The sequence below is a fragment of the Pelobates fuscus genome, chromosome 1 (genome assembly GCF_036172605.1).
Source record: "Pelobates fuscus isolate aPelFus1 chromosome 1, aPelFus1.pri, whole genome shotgun sequence".
Taxonomy (NCBI): Eukaryota; Metazoa; Chordata; class Amphibia; order Anura; family Pelobatidae; genus Pelobates; species Pelobates fuscus.
The window spans coordinates 370857584-370870447 of record NC_086317.1 but is presented as its reverse complement, the minus strand read 5'-3'; positions in this window follow the sequence as shown (position 1 = coordinate 370870447).

The following is a 12864-nucleotide window of genomic DNA, read 5'->3' as shown; positions in this document are numbered from 1 at the left end:
TGTTCCCCTATTTCCCCCCCAAACCTCCTATGCTCTGGAATGACCCCACAACGCCCAACAAGAGGTGCAAGTGTTCCCATTAAACCCCAACGCCAGTCGGCGTTACAACAGGACTATGGGTGACTCCCTGATAATATTTAATCTAAATGTTAAAGGTCTCAACAGCCCACATAAAAGAAGAATGGCGATGGTAGAGATGTCCAAATCTAAGGCGGCCATTGTTAGCTTACAGGAAACGCATTTTTGTGTTAAAAACCCACCTACATTTTATACTAAACATTACCCCCAGAGCTACGATGCAATGTCCCCCACTAAGGCCAAAGGTGTCTCTATATATTTTCATAAAGATTGGGTATTCACTCCATCCCAACAATTCGCAAGTCGCAATGGGAGAATACTGATATTAGTAGGCTCTCTAAATGGCCTGCTGATGACGATAGCATCTATATATGCACCTAACGTTAAACAACAATCCTTCCTCACTAAGGTTTTCCGCAAGATAGATAGCATGAAAATGGGTCACACAATCATATGTGGGGATTTCAACTGCGCCCCAGACCCTGAGGTCGACATACAAAGGGAAGACAATAAATCACCCCAACTTCACTCAGTCTCCCTGGGTCAACACCTTAGGAAATTATTGAATGACCATGACTACTACGACACTTGGAGAGGCCTTAACCCGAGTGGCAGAGACTACACATACTACTCTGCAGTCCACAGGACATACACGAGGATTGACCTCTGCCTACTAGACACTAAAACATTGCCCTTTGCCACCAAGGCGTCGATAGGTCCGATTACTTGGTCCGATCACGCCCCACATATAGTGACTATGCGTATACCATACCCAGCTAGAGGTAGAGGCACATGGCGACTGAACGAGGGGCTACTGGACGTGCCGGTCCACCTCCAGAGGCTTCAAACCAGAGTAGTGGAGTTTTTTACGACCCATGCAAAATGCCCGTCGTCCACTACCATGCAATGGCTGGCCCATAAGGCGGTCGTGAGGGGCGAACTGATTCAAATGGGAGCTAGGGCCAAGCGAAGTCAAAAAACGCTGCTAGAAAATACAGAGCAGGACCTGGCTAAATTAGAGGCCATCCACAAAGCAAACCCAAACAAATCCACACACAAGAAACTGATGATACTCCGCAAGCAGCTACACAACCTCCACCTAGCCACAACCGAGCGCCACTTACGTTTTTTAAAACAATCACACTACATATTAGGTAACAAGGCGGGTAGACTGCTGGCAAGGAAAGCGAAACAAATAAAGTTACAATCTAAAATCCCTTACATCACCTCAGATACAGGGGATAAACTGTATAACCCCCAAGATATAGTAGACGAGCTAGCAAAATATTATGCCTCTTTATACCAACTAGAGACAAACTCCACTACACATCAACCTACAGATGACGAAATTTCCAGTTTTCTAGATAAAGCACCTCTACCTAGACTAACCCAGGCGCAATGCACTCAATTAGAGAGCCCCTTCACGCAAGACGAAGTAGAGACCGCGATCCTCTCTTTGCCCAAACACAAAGCCCCCGGTCCTGATGGACTATCCAACTATTATTACATAACACTAGTCAAACAACTAACCGGACCCCTCACATCGCTGTTTAACCATATCAAAGATGTAGGGATTATGCCCAAAGAAATGTTGGAAGCACACATTGTAACTCTCCCCAAACCCAACAAACCCCCCACACAATGCGCAAACTTACGCCCGATCTCCCTTTTAAATGCGGATACCAAATTGTACGCCAAGTTACTTGCCTCCAGGCTAAAACAGATACTTCCGGACCTGGTCTCGGAAGAACAGGCCGGCTTCGTACAAGGCCGACAAGTAGGTGATAACACCAGACACTTCTTAAACCTGGTAGACTGGGCAAATGCCTCGAAGCAAGCGGGACTTCTACTCGCGCTCGATGCAGAGAAGGCATTTGACCGTCTACACTGGAGATATATGCTACTCACACTTGCTAAAATGGGGTTCCCACAGACCTTTCAATCTAGCATAATGGCCCTGTATCAAAACCCTTCAGCCAAGGTGTTTAGCACTGGTTTCGTATCCAAAACATTTGACATTTGTAATGGGACCCGCCAGGGCTGCCCACTTTCCCCTTTAATTTTCATCTTGTGCTTGGAACCATTGGTCAGAATCATTAAACAGGACTCGTCTATTCATGGGTTGCACACCCCAGGGGGTACCAAAAAACTTGCTCTATTTGCTGACGACATCTTGTTATTCATCACCAAACCAGAGTCTTCCCTGCCCTCTCTCTTAAACCTGCTGAAAGACTATGGTTTGGTGTCATACTATAAAAACAATATAGCCAAGACGCAAGCTCTACCGGTTAATCTACCAAAAGATGTAGCGGACAGGCTGACGGCGCACCACTCTTTTGACTGGCGCACAAACTCTATACAATACCTGGGAGTTAAACTCACCAAATCCCCTCATAAATTAACCAAAGAAAATCACTACCCTATGCTTAAACGCATCACAACTACCCTCGCCAAATGGGTGGGTATGGAGGTTTCATGGCTAGGTCGTATCAACTTGGTTAAAATGATGATCATGCCACATATCCTGTATCTCTTCCGAACCCTACCTATTTCCCTGCCAAGTTCATTGCTCAAACAGTTCCAAAGCACCATCAACGCACACGTATGGAAGAGAAAACCCCCGAGAGTAGCCAAAGGATGTATGGGTCTCCCATACAACAGGGGAGGGTTAGGCGTACCCGACATTACAGCCTACTACAAAGCGTCCTTTCTGGCACAGGGGATAAGGCTCATTAGAGAATATAATTCACCCCACGCCCCATTATGGATGTCTTTAGAAAATGCATGCCTGGACACAAAAGACATTGTTCACTATTTGTGGACATGCGCAACGCCTCGGACATCAGCGGGCCCGAACCTTCACTGCTCGAGCATTTTGCTCAGGGCGTGGAGGATCTGGTGCCCTCTGGTGTTGGACCCAACACAACTCTTCAAAAAGGCTCCGCTATCAACTCTGGCAGCCTACTCCCCAGACATACAGGTAGGAAAATGGATGGCTAAAGGAGCCAGGGCGGTGGGTGACCTTATGACAGGGGGTGAAATAAAACCTTTTCCAGAACTACAAGTCAAACTAGGACTAGACTCGAGAGACCTTTATTTGTACTTAAGAATTAAAAACATATTGCAAACCCGCAGCAAACAGACACTATGCGGACAGATAGACCCTGCATTCACTCCAAGCCAAATATCGCTGTCCAAATTTGCAAAACCCCTTTCCTTATTGTTAAAGCCGTGACTTAATTATGAATATTAATTTAATAATTAATATATATAATAATTAAGTAACAAATAACAAATTTAATATTTTTCAGAGTTCGGTATTATGGTCGAATATATAATAGGAAATACACAAAACATTGTAGTATTAAATGTATATTTAATATAATTATAATAACAATTAAACAAATGCTAGCAGAATGTCAATTTACCACAATAATTACACAATACAAAACTAGATAACATTACTTACAAAAGGCTATAACAGTTGCTAGCTGTTATAATAGATTACTTACATGGCTCCAGCCTGTTTGGCTGGAGCTATACAGTCAGCTACATGTTCAAATGCAAGCCAAGGAAAAGAGCCAGAGTTTCTCCTACTATTTGGTTTTATCCAGTAAGTAGGCTGGCCTGTGATGTCACTTCCAGAAGCACATGAGTTAGCACACTGACCCCTAGTGGTGCCTCTAAAGCATTAAGCTCATTATGCTTTACTGACATCTAGTGGTGCGTCTAAAGCATTAAACTCATTATGCTTTTTTTATGACAAAAAGTCATTAATTAATCGATACCATTACAAACCACCCTTTGACTTATGTCATAAAACAAGCATTTATAAAACCAGTACATTTTGAATCTTCCCCATTTTAACACTACCTGCCCTACAACAAAACCCACCTTTTGAAGAACGATACCCATTTACCCATTAATTATTACCCATTCACATTTTATTTCTTATATAAATGTTCACCATTGAGCACATGCATTACCAGTTGGGAAACCTTGGCCTAAAGTAGGCACATACCCACCCTTATAATAATGAACAACTCAAACCATGTTTTATTAGATTAACCAATGATATTGTGTTCATGTGAGGATGTGTTTTGGAGCTTAATATAGTATTAGACACCACAAACTCATAACACCTATGAATCATGGCACCGACCGACTCGATTTCTGTAGCCTCTGGCTGGTCTGTGTGCCTGGAATTTTCACAAACATTAGTCCTGGACTGGATACTCTATTCTTCGACAGTCTCATAGAAAATACGCACGGAGACAGGGATGAATGAAATAATTTGAGCAAACAAGGACGTAGGATTTTTGTATTTACAGTTCATGTGTGCAGGGACTTCTGTGTGTTTGTGGTCAATTGTCACAGTATCCTGCTCTGGCTGTATTATTTTACCTACTCCCATCACTCGCAGCTTCAGTATTTCTTCTAATAACAGTTCATGTGATCAAGGACTTTTGTGTGTTTGTGGTCACATTGTTTTGTTTTTTCTTTCTTTATACCATTAACCACCTTGACGTAACAGTTTCCTGCTCCTGATGCATTTTGTTCCGACTCTCACCACTCTTAGCTGCAATTTTTTTTTCTCCTTACAGCAACAGTTGAGCACAGTGTCCAGTGCTTCTTCTTAAAATATCCTTGCTTGAAAGTTCTTGAATGAAAACATAGGCAATGACGAACACAAACATAAATGGCAAATAACTGTGCCAATCATCACAAGTACCATTTGATTGTGGTGTCTTAACCATATTTTTCCCTATGGCGTTTGGATAAATACCTACACACCTCTCTTCACATCCAGCACACTCCTGATTCAGAGATAAACACAATATCACTGCTGTATCTACCAATTTAACCCAAACACTCGTTATTACTGCTGCATTTACCAATTTAATCTAAACACTCGTTATTACTGCTGTATTTAACCAATTTAATCTAAACATTAACCAAAACAATTACATTCCTATTTACCACCCTTCTATTTAAACATGTATAGATAACCCAAAATGCCTACTTTCTCTTATCCCTCTTATCACTCTTCCGTTTTTTGTTTACTGCAACCACTCATGCACTTTAAACAGACACAAATCAAGCACCTACTGGACAATGGGGTTAGAGACCTCCCACCCCAGTTCGGTTTACACAACTACCCCCTGGTCCCTATGGGTCAATACCCCCTTTTCCCAGGCAAGCATACATACATACATACATACATACATACAACAATCAATATATGTATTTCCTAGTCACTAAAAGTCCAATACTCAGTACCCCCTAGCCTAAATTCCCCACCCGCTACTGTAACTAAGTTTACAGCCCACGTTATGGCAGTTCACCCGCTAGGCAGATTTGCTCAGTACCCCCTAGTTTAAGTTCCCCACCCGCTACTGTAACTAAGTTTACAGCCCACGTTATGGCAGTTCACCCGCTAGGCAGATATGCTCAGTACCCCCTAGCCTAAGTTCCCCACCCGCTACTGTAACTAAGTTTACAGCCCACGTTATGGCAGTTCACCCGCTAGGCGGATCTGCTCAGTACCCCCTAGCCTAAGTTCCCCACCCGCTACTGTAACTAAGTTTACAGCCCACGTTATGGCAGTTCACCCGCTAGGCAGATATGCTCAGTACCCCCTAGCCTAAGTTCCCCACCCGCTACTGTAACTAAGTTTACAGCCCACGTTATAGCAGTTCACCCGCTAGGCAGATATGCTCAGTACCCCCTAGCCTAAATTCCCCACCCGCTACTGTAACTAAATTTACAGTCCACGTTATGGCAGTTCACCCGCTAGGCAGATACACAATAAACCCACGTATTACTTATTTTATATTTCCTGGTCTCTCAGGGATATACAATAGCTAATCCCCTTCCCAGGGTAATATAAAACTGACACAAAAGGCTACTTTTAAGCAATACAGAATTTCAAATGGACTTATGAGTAATACATAAAGTTTTCAAGTGCAATACAATCACTAGAAATAAGAGAATAGTATGCACAAAAGCATAGCATAGACATGTTAAATAGACAATAAAATAAAACATTCAATAGCTCATCAAGGGTCAACATTTAACACTGGTCTCCATCTGATATTCTATCTGTGTTCCAATGTCCACCTCTGGTTTCTGCTACATCTGAAAAAGTTAGAAAACAGATCAGGATTACTTTCCTAGTCACTTATAGCGTATACTGCAAATATTTTACTTAGAATATATATATATATATATATACACACAGACATGTAAACACACTCCTTCAGCTTTTCATTTTATAAATAATTTTTTCAACAAGATTACTTTCTTAATTTTTTACAAGGCTCTTAAAAAACACTAAGCTAATAGCTGCTTTCTGCATCTTCTCTGCAATTCAGGAAACACATTTCAAGCCAACCTAAACATGTTTAATAACTCTCCACCCTTTGGTTAAATTATAGAGGAGTGAACCACAACACCTCTTCCGCCTCTGAAAGGATATAGGTCAATATGTCTCAAAGTTCAACACTTCTGACAGCTATGAGTGACTCCCTATTAATTTCTAGCCTTTCCACGGACATGCTTGCACCTCGCGGCTAAGGGCCTGCACAACTAACCATCCTGTGATGGCAGTGGCTTTCCGCATGGGGGTGACCGCCCCCGCAAAATTATAGAGGAGCAAACATACAGCAGCCTCTTTTCCGGCTCGATTAAAGGTTCTGGGCCAATATGTCTGCAATTTAACCAGTACACTCACGTATCACTTATTGTATATTTCCTGGTCTCTCAGGAATTTCTATTAAATAGCGTATCCCCTTCCCAGGGCAATATACAACAAAAACTAGTCACCAAGGGTCTCTATGGTCATGATAGGCCACCCTACCACTAGTGTAATACGCCCTTTTTTAAATATATTTCCTGGTCTCTCAGAGATTTTGCCTATCCCTTTCCCAGAGCAATATATATAAACAATTACAAATAAGTTACAAAACGCTACTTATAAGTAATACAGGGTTTCAAATAATATAATAATACAGGATAGAACTGCACAACAACTATTGGGTATGCTCCCCCTTATCCGGACACGTTTAAATACCCCCTAGCTCAGGTTCCCCACCCGCTACTGTAACTAAAATCACAGCCCACGTTATGGAGGTTCACCCGCTAGGCAGATACACCCTAATTCAAAGCATGGAAATATTAAAATCAGTTATAGATGGCTTCTAAAATAATATAAATCTTAATCTGAGCCCATACACTTACTTTGTTAAAAATGCTAACTTGTTAAAATATTCAGACTAAATAGGACAAAGGAATTATTTTACCATTTTTTCAGTTAATTTGTTACCAGTTCCTGAAATTCCATCATATGTCCAGTAATTCCTTAGTCCTGGATAATAAAGCTGAAAAACACTCCACAAAGGCAATTACATTTACAAAACAATGCAGTTTATTTTTTCTCATACAGGCAAGACTACCCACCCCCAACAAGGACAAATTCTCCCCCAGCTGTAGCTGAAAAGCATGGTCACACAGCTGTTAAAAAAATAAAAAGGTGGTCTCTCCTTCATGAGTCAAAATCATATATATATTTATACTAATATTCTGTGTATACGCACACATAAATCTATTATTCACTGAATCTGCTTCACTAAACGTATCTTTTTCTTAACTACTACATTTAATAAATTTTGTCCAAATCTCTTTTCAACTATACAAATCCATGAATGCCAAACAAATGTAAATTAGTAAAAACCTGGTGAACTAGTTTAGTGAAAAGTATTTTCCTATGCAAATGGTAGCAAACAATGAAACTAGGCCTCAACTCATTCACACCATGTCGTCAATGGTGGATTAAAATCCACATGGTCAGACAAAAAGTAAAGTATATTTTTTCTATATAAAAATTACCAAAGATTGGTAACAAGCAACACAATAATTCATCACTATGTTCTACAGCAAGAGATACATTAAAAACAAATATCTAATCCCTATTTGCTATCTGTATTCATTCCATTAAAACCAGATCATCAATTTATTCACTTCTATACAGACAGACAATTGACTCTATGTATTAAACAAAATGCATAACTTTTGTATTTTCCTTAATATTCCAGCATAATCCCATATCTTCGTCGCCAAGTGTTAAAGCCGTGACTTAATTATGAATATTAATTTAATAATTAATATATATAATAATTAAGTAACAAATAACAAATTTAATATTTTTCAGAGTTCGGTATTATGGTCGAATATATAATAGGAAATACACAAAACATTGTAGTATTAAATGTATATTTAATATAATTATAATAACAATTAAACAAATGCTAGCAGAATGTCAATTTACCACAATAATTACACAATACAAAACTAGATAACATTACTTACAAAAGGCTATAACAGTTGCTAGCTGTTATAATAGATTACTTACATGGCTCCAGCCTGTTTGGCTGGAGCTATACAGTCAGCTACATGTTCAAATGCAAGCCAAGGAAAAGAGCCAGAGTTTCTCCTACTATTTGGTTTTATCCAGTAAGTAGGCTGGCCTGTGATGTCACTTCCAGAAGCACATGAGTTAGCACACTGACCCCTAGTGGTGCCTCTAAAGCATTAAGCTCATTATGCTTTACTGACATCTAGTGGTGCGTCTAAAGCATTAAACTCATTATGCTTTTTTTATGACAAAAAGTCATTAATTAATCGATACCATTACACTTATGTTACAACGCGATCACCACCAACAATATCCCTGACAAACTGCAATACATGACGAAATGGGAGAGGGAGCTAGGATATCAAGTCCCCCGGGAGGACTGGCAGGTGGCAATGAAAAACACGAAAAGAGCTTCGAGTGGCCTCTCATTGTGGGAAGCCTATTGTAAAGTAAACATGAGGTGGTACTTAGTCCCACAGAGGTTAGCGGGAATGTATATAGGTGTTACGGACTTGTGCTGGAGATGTGAGGCAAGCACTGGTAATATGCTCCACACCTTCTGGTCATGCCCCTCTTTGCAAGATTTTTGGAAACAAATCCAAACCTTAATCTCTCATAAGACGGGTTTCAACGTACCCCTACGCCCAGAAAACTATCTGCTCCATACTATACCTGACCTTAGCACACACCCCCACAAAAAGGTGGTTTTAAATATACTTACGGTAGCGAAAATAGCAATAGCCGGTAACTGGAAATGCAAACAAGCCCCTCAATTGGAAGTGGTAACAACCAAATTGGATATAATAAGTGCTTATGAGAAGATGGCATATAAACTGTCAGGGCGTTTGGAAAAATATGAACACGAGTGGGCAAGCTGGCTGACCTCTTAAACAACATATGGCGAGATAAGACACGAAGTCCAGGTGGACAAAAGAATAGTATAGTGTGCGTTCACACTAATATGTTCTGCATAACAACATGCTATGTTACTACACTTGTACTATTGTGTATTATTGTGTATGAGTCCAGGGCTCCCCCCCACCCCTCTCCCCTCTTTTCTTCTGTACCCCATCCCCCACCCCAGTTAGTATAAAATTCCTTAAACTACACTAAAACTGTTGTATGCATCACATTAAGATCTGTATATTGAAGACTGTAAATGATATGTACGCACAATGTTCTTATCTATGTATCGTACCTTACATGCTCTGATATGTGATGCAGTTATGCATAAATAAAAACGATAAATGAGAATAAGTTTATATGGTAAACTTGTTACATTTTCCTACGATAAGGCTGTCTAATTTTATAGTTTACTGGCCCTACTTGTTCAATAACCTCGTACGGGCCTTGCCAATGAGACAGGAGTTTGCTCTCAGCTGTGGGAACAAGTACCATCACTCGGTCCCCAGGTTGGAAGGACCTTACTACTGCCTGACGGTTGTAGATAACCTGTTGGCTCCTTTGAGCTTCTTCCAGGTATTGCCTGACTATTGGAGAAATTTGTGTAATGCGCTCTTTGATTTGATCTACATAGTGAATCACATTCTTTCCAGGTACGGTTTGTTCTTCCCATTCTTCCTTTGCTATATCTAATAGACCCCTTGGGTGTCTACCATAAAGGAGCTCAAAAGGGGAAAACCCTACAGAAGATTGGGGAACCTCCCGAATAGCAAACAGCAAGTATGGTAAGAGAGTGTCCCAATTTTTCTCCATCTCGACCTACAACCTTGCGCAACATGTGTTTTAGGGTTCTATTGAATCGTTCTACTAAGCCATCGGTTTGAGGATGGTACACTGATGTCCTCAAGGCTTTTATTTGCAATAATTGGCATAGCTCTTTCATTAGTCGGGACATAAAAGGGGTACCTTGGTCAGTTAAAATCTCTTTTGGTAACCCTACCCGAGAATAAGAGCATGTGGCAATTTAGGCACAACTGCTGCCAATACTGGGTATGTTTGGCCAAGACAGCCTATTTTTATAGAGGTAGTAGGGTATAATACAGTACAGCCATGCACACACAGTACCTTAACCTTCTTTTCTGGGATCAATTGAGAAGGCTGAATCAAACTGCTTGTCACTAGGGTAATGTCACTACCTGAATCCACAAGAGCCATGGTTGCCTTCCCATTTAACAAAACAGTTTTATCATATATGCATGTTTCAGTATGTTTCCCCACCAAACAGATCAGTCCACAAAAGTCCTCATTTACAGAATTATACCCACATTCCATAGATTCTTGCAAATGTGGACACACAGCCTTTATGTGTCCTAGCTTCCCACACTCAAAGCAGGTAACTGGGGTTCTCCTGGTCTGTATCAAAGGCTTTTGAATTGTGCCATAGTTCAAGGTCTTTGAGCCTGGAATCAGTCCTTGGTTATGTTGTACTGCAGGTGGTGCTGTAGATTTTAACTCTCTCACTGCTGTATATCTTTCAACCAGTGCCACCATTGAATCATAAGTGGTAGGGCTACCCTGTCCTGCCCACTGTCGCAGACCATGGGGTAATCCTCACAAGAACCGATCCAAAACTAATGTCTCAATTATTTGTGCAGGTGTTGAACTCTCTAGTTTTAACCATCTCCTTGCCAGATGAATCAAGTCAAACATTTGTGACCTGGGTGCCTTCTGTTCCTGGAATTTCCAATTGTAGAACCTTTGGGCCTGGATCACTGGAGTCACGCCAGTCCTTGCAAGAATCTCTGCTTTAAGAACCTCATAGCTTGCAGCCGCCTCTTCCTCTAGGTCAAAGTAAGCTTTTTGAGCATCACCAAGCAGAAAAGGTGCAACTATGCCAGCCCATTGAGCATGAGGCCATTGCTCTCTGATATCAGTTCGCTCAAAAGCAATGAGATATGCTTTGAACCGCTGCTTTGCTCCTCTCTGGTAGTTTTTGAGAGTTGCTGCACAATCTCCTTCATGACAGTCCTGTCTTCTTGCTGTGCCTGCAATACAGCCCCCATTTGAGCAGTTATCAGCCGGTTAGCTTCCTGTTGCACTGTGGTAGCATGCAGCAAGGCCTTTAACACATCCTCCATGTTAATACAGGGTTCAAACAGCTAATCCCACTTCTGACACCACTTGTGGCAGGATGGCCAGGCTCTTCACAATAAACTTCAAAGTGCAACAGTCAGGATAAAATAGTACTGCAGTTTATTGTCACTTTCCACAATTTATACAAGGTTGTGCTCTCCCACAAAATAAAACAAAAAGAAAATAAATCCTACTCCAACTTGGAGACTTACTAAACAACAGTATTACTAACTATCCAACTGGCCAGCTAATCTAGTTCCCAGTTTTAAACAAAATGAAATACAGCACTTTTAGCAGGTTTCACACAGTACCTTTTTCTCAGAGTCTCAGAGTCTCAGGCTTAACTACCTCCTCTCTCCCAGCTGTTAGACTCCCTGATGTCTTCAGAGGCTAACCTTTTAAAACCCTAGTGCTGATTAATTACATTGATAACATACAAGGGGTGACTCCCCCCCCCCCCAATTAACCCCATCATGCTGGGAATAGAGAGCACTCCAATCTATTACTAACATAGAAAGCCTCTCTGACCTTTCCACAATATATATATATATATATATATATATATATATATATATATATATATATATATATATATACACATTGGGAATATAGATTTGAGTGGCCTTGAGTGCACATCCAGTTCACTATTTGTTATTAGCTATATGTTTAGCCTGTACTAACCTTAACCCAGCTTATATTATACAAGTTGTAGTAGGTAAGTGGACAACAATGTGATTGCTTCACCCAATAGCATAATGTAAGTCTGTTTCAGATAAAAGAAAAAGTAAGTAAATAGACTCCCATATAAGAACTATATATTAAAACATTTGTAATATTAATTCATTAAGTTACATTCATATGTTTTATTGGGTTTTATATTAAACAAGAATTATTAATTATTGAAATAAATAATGACATTGATTTATTTCATTTAACAATTTAAGAAAGAAAATCAAAATTGTGCAGATATCTGTCTGTATGTGTACTTCCTATAGCTTGAAAAACCTATCATTAATGTATGATTTATTTTGTAGTATGCTGTAATGTCCCTTACTGCTTCATCTCTAGTATAAGATTTAAGGTGTTTCCCTTACACTATTTCAACATCAACCGAGAGGAATAAAGTAGTTTATTTATGGTGGTCTTTTATTCTAAATATGGGTCAAAATATACATCATAAACAAGGTTGTTGGATTCATAGAGTAAATCAAATCATTTATTGCTGCATGCTTTTTCAAGATAGCTATGATATGTGATTATGACAGTTTTACTTATCTGAGAGTGAAACTCCCTTGATAAGCACATAGTTTGTGATTAATTTATACATTTTAAAGGGG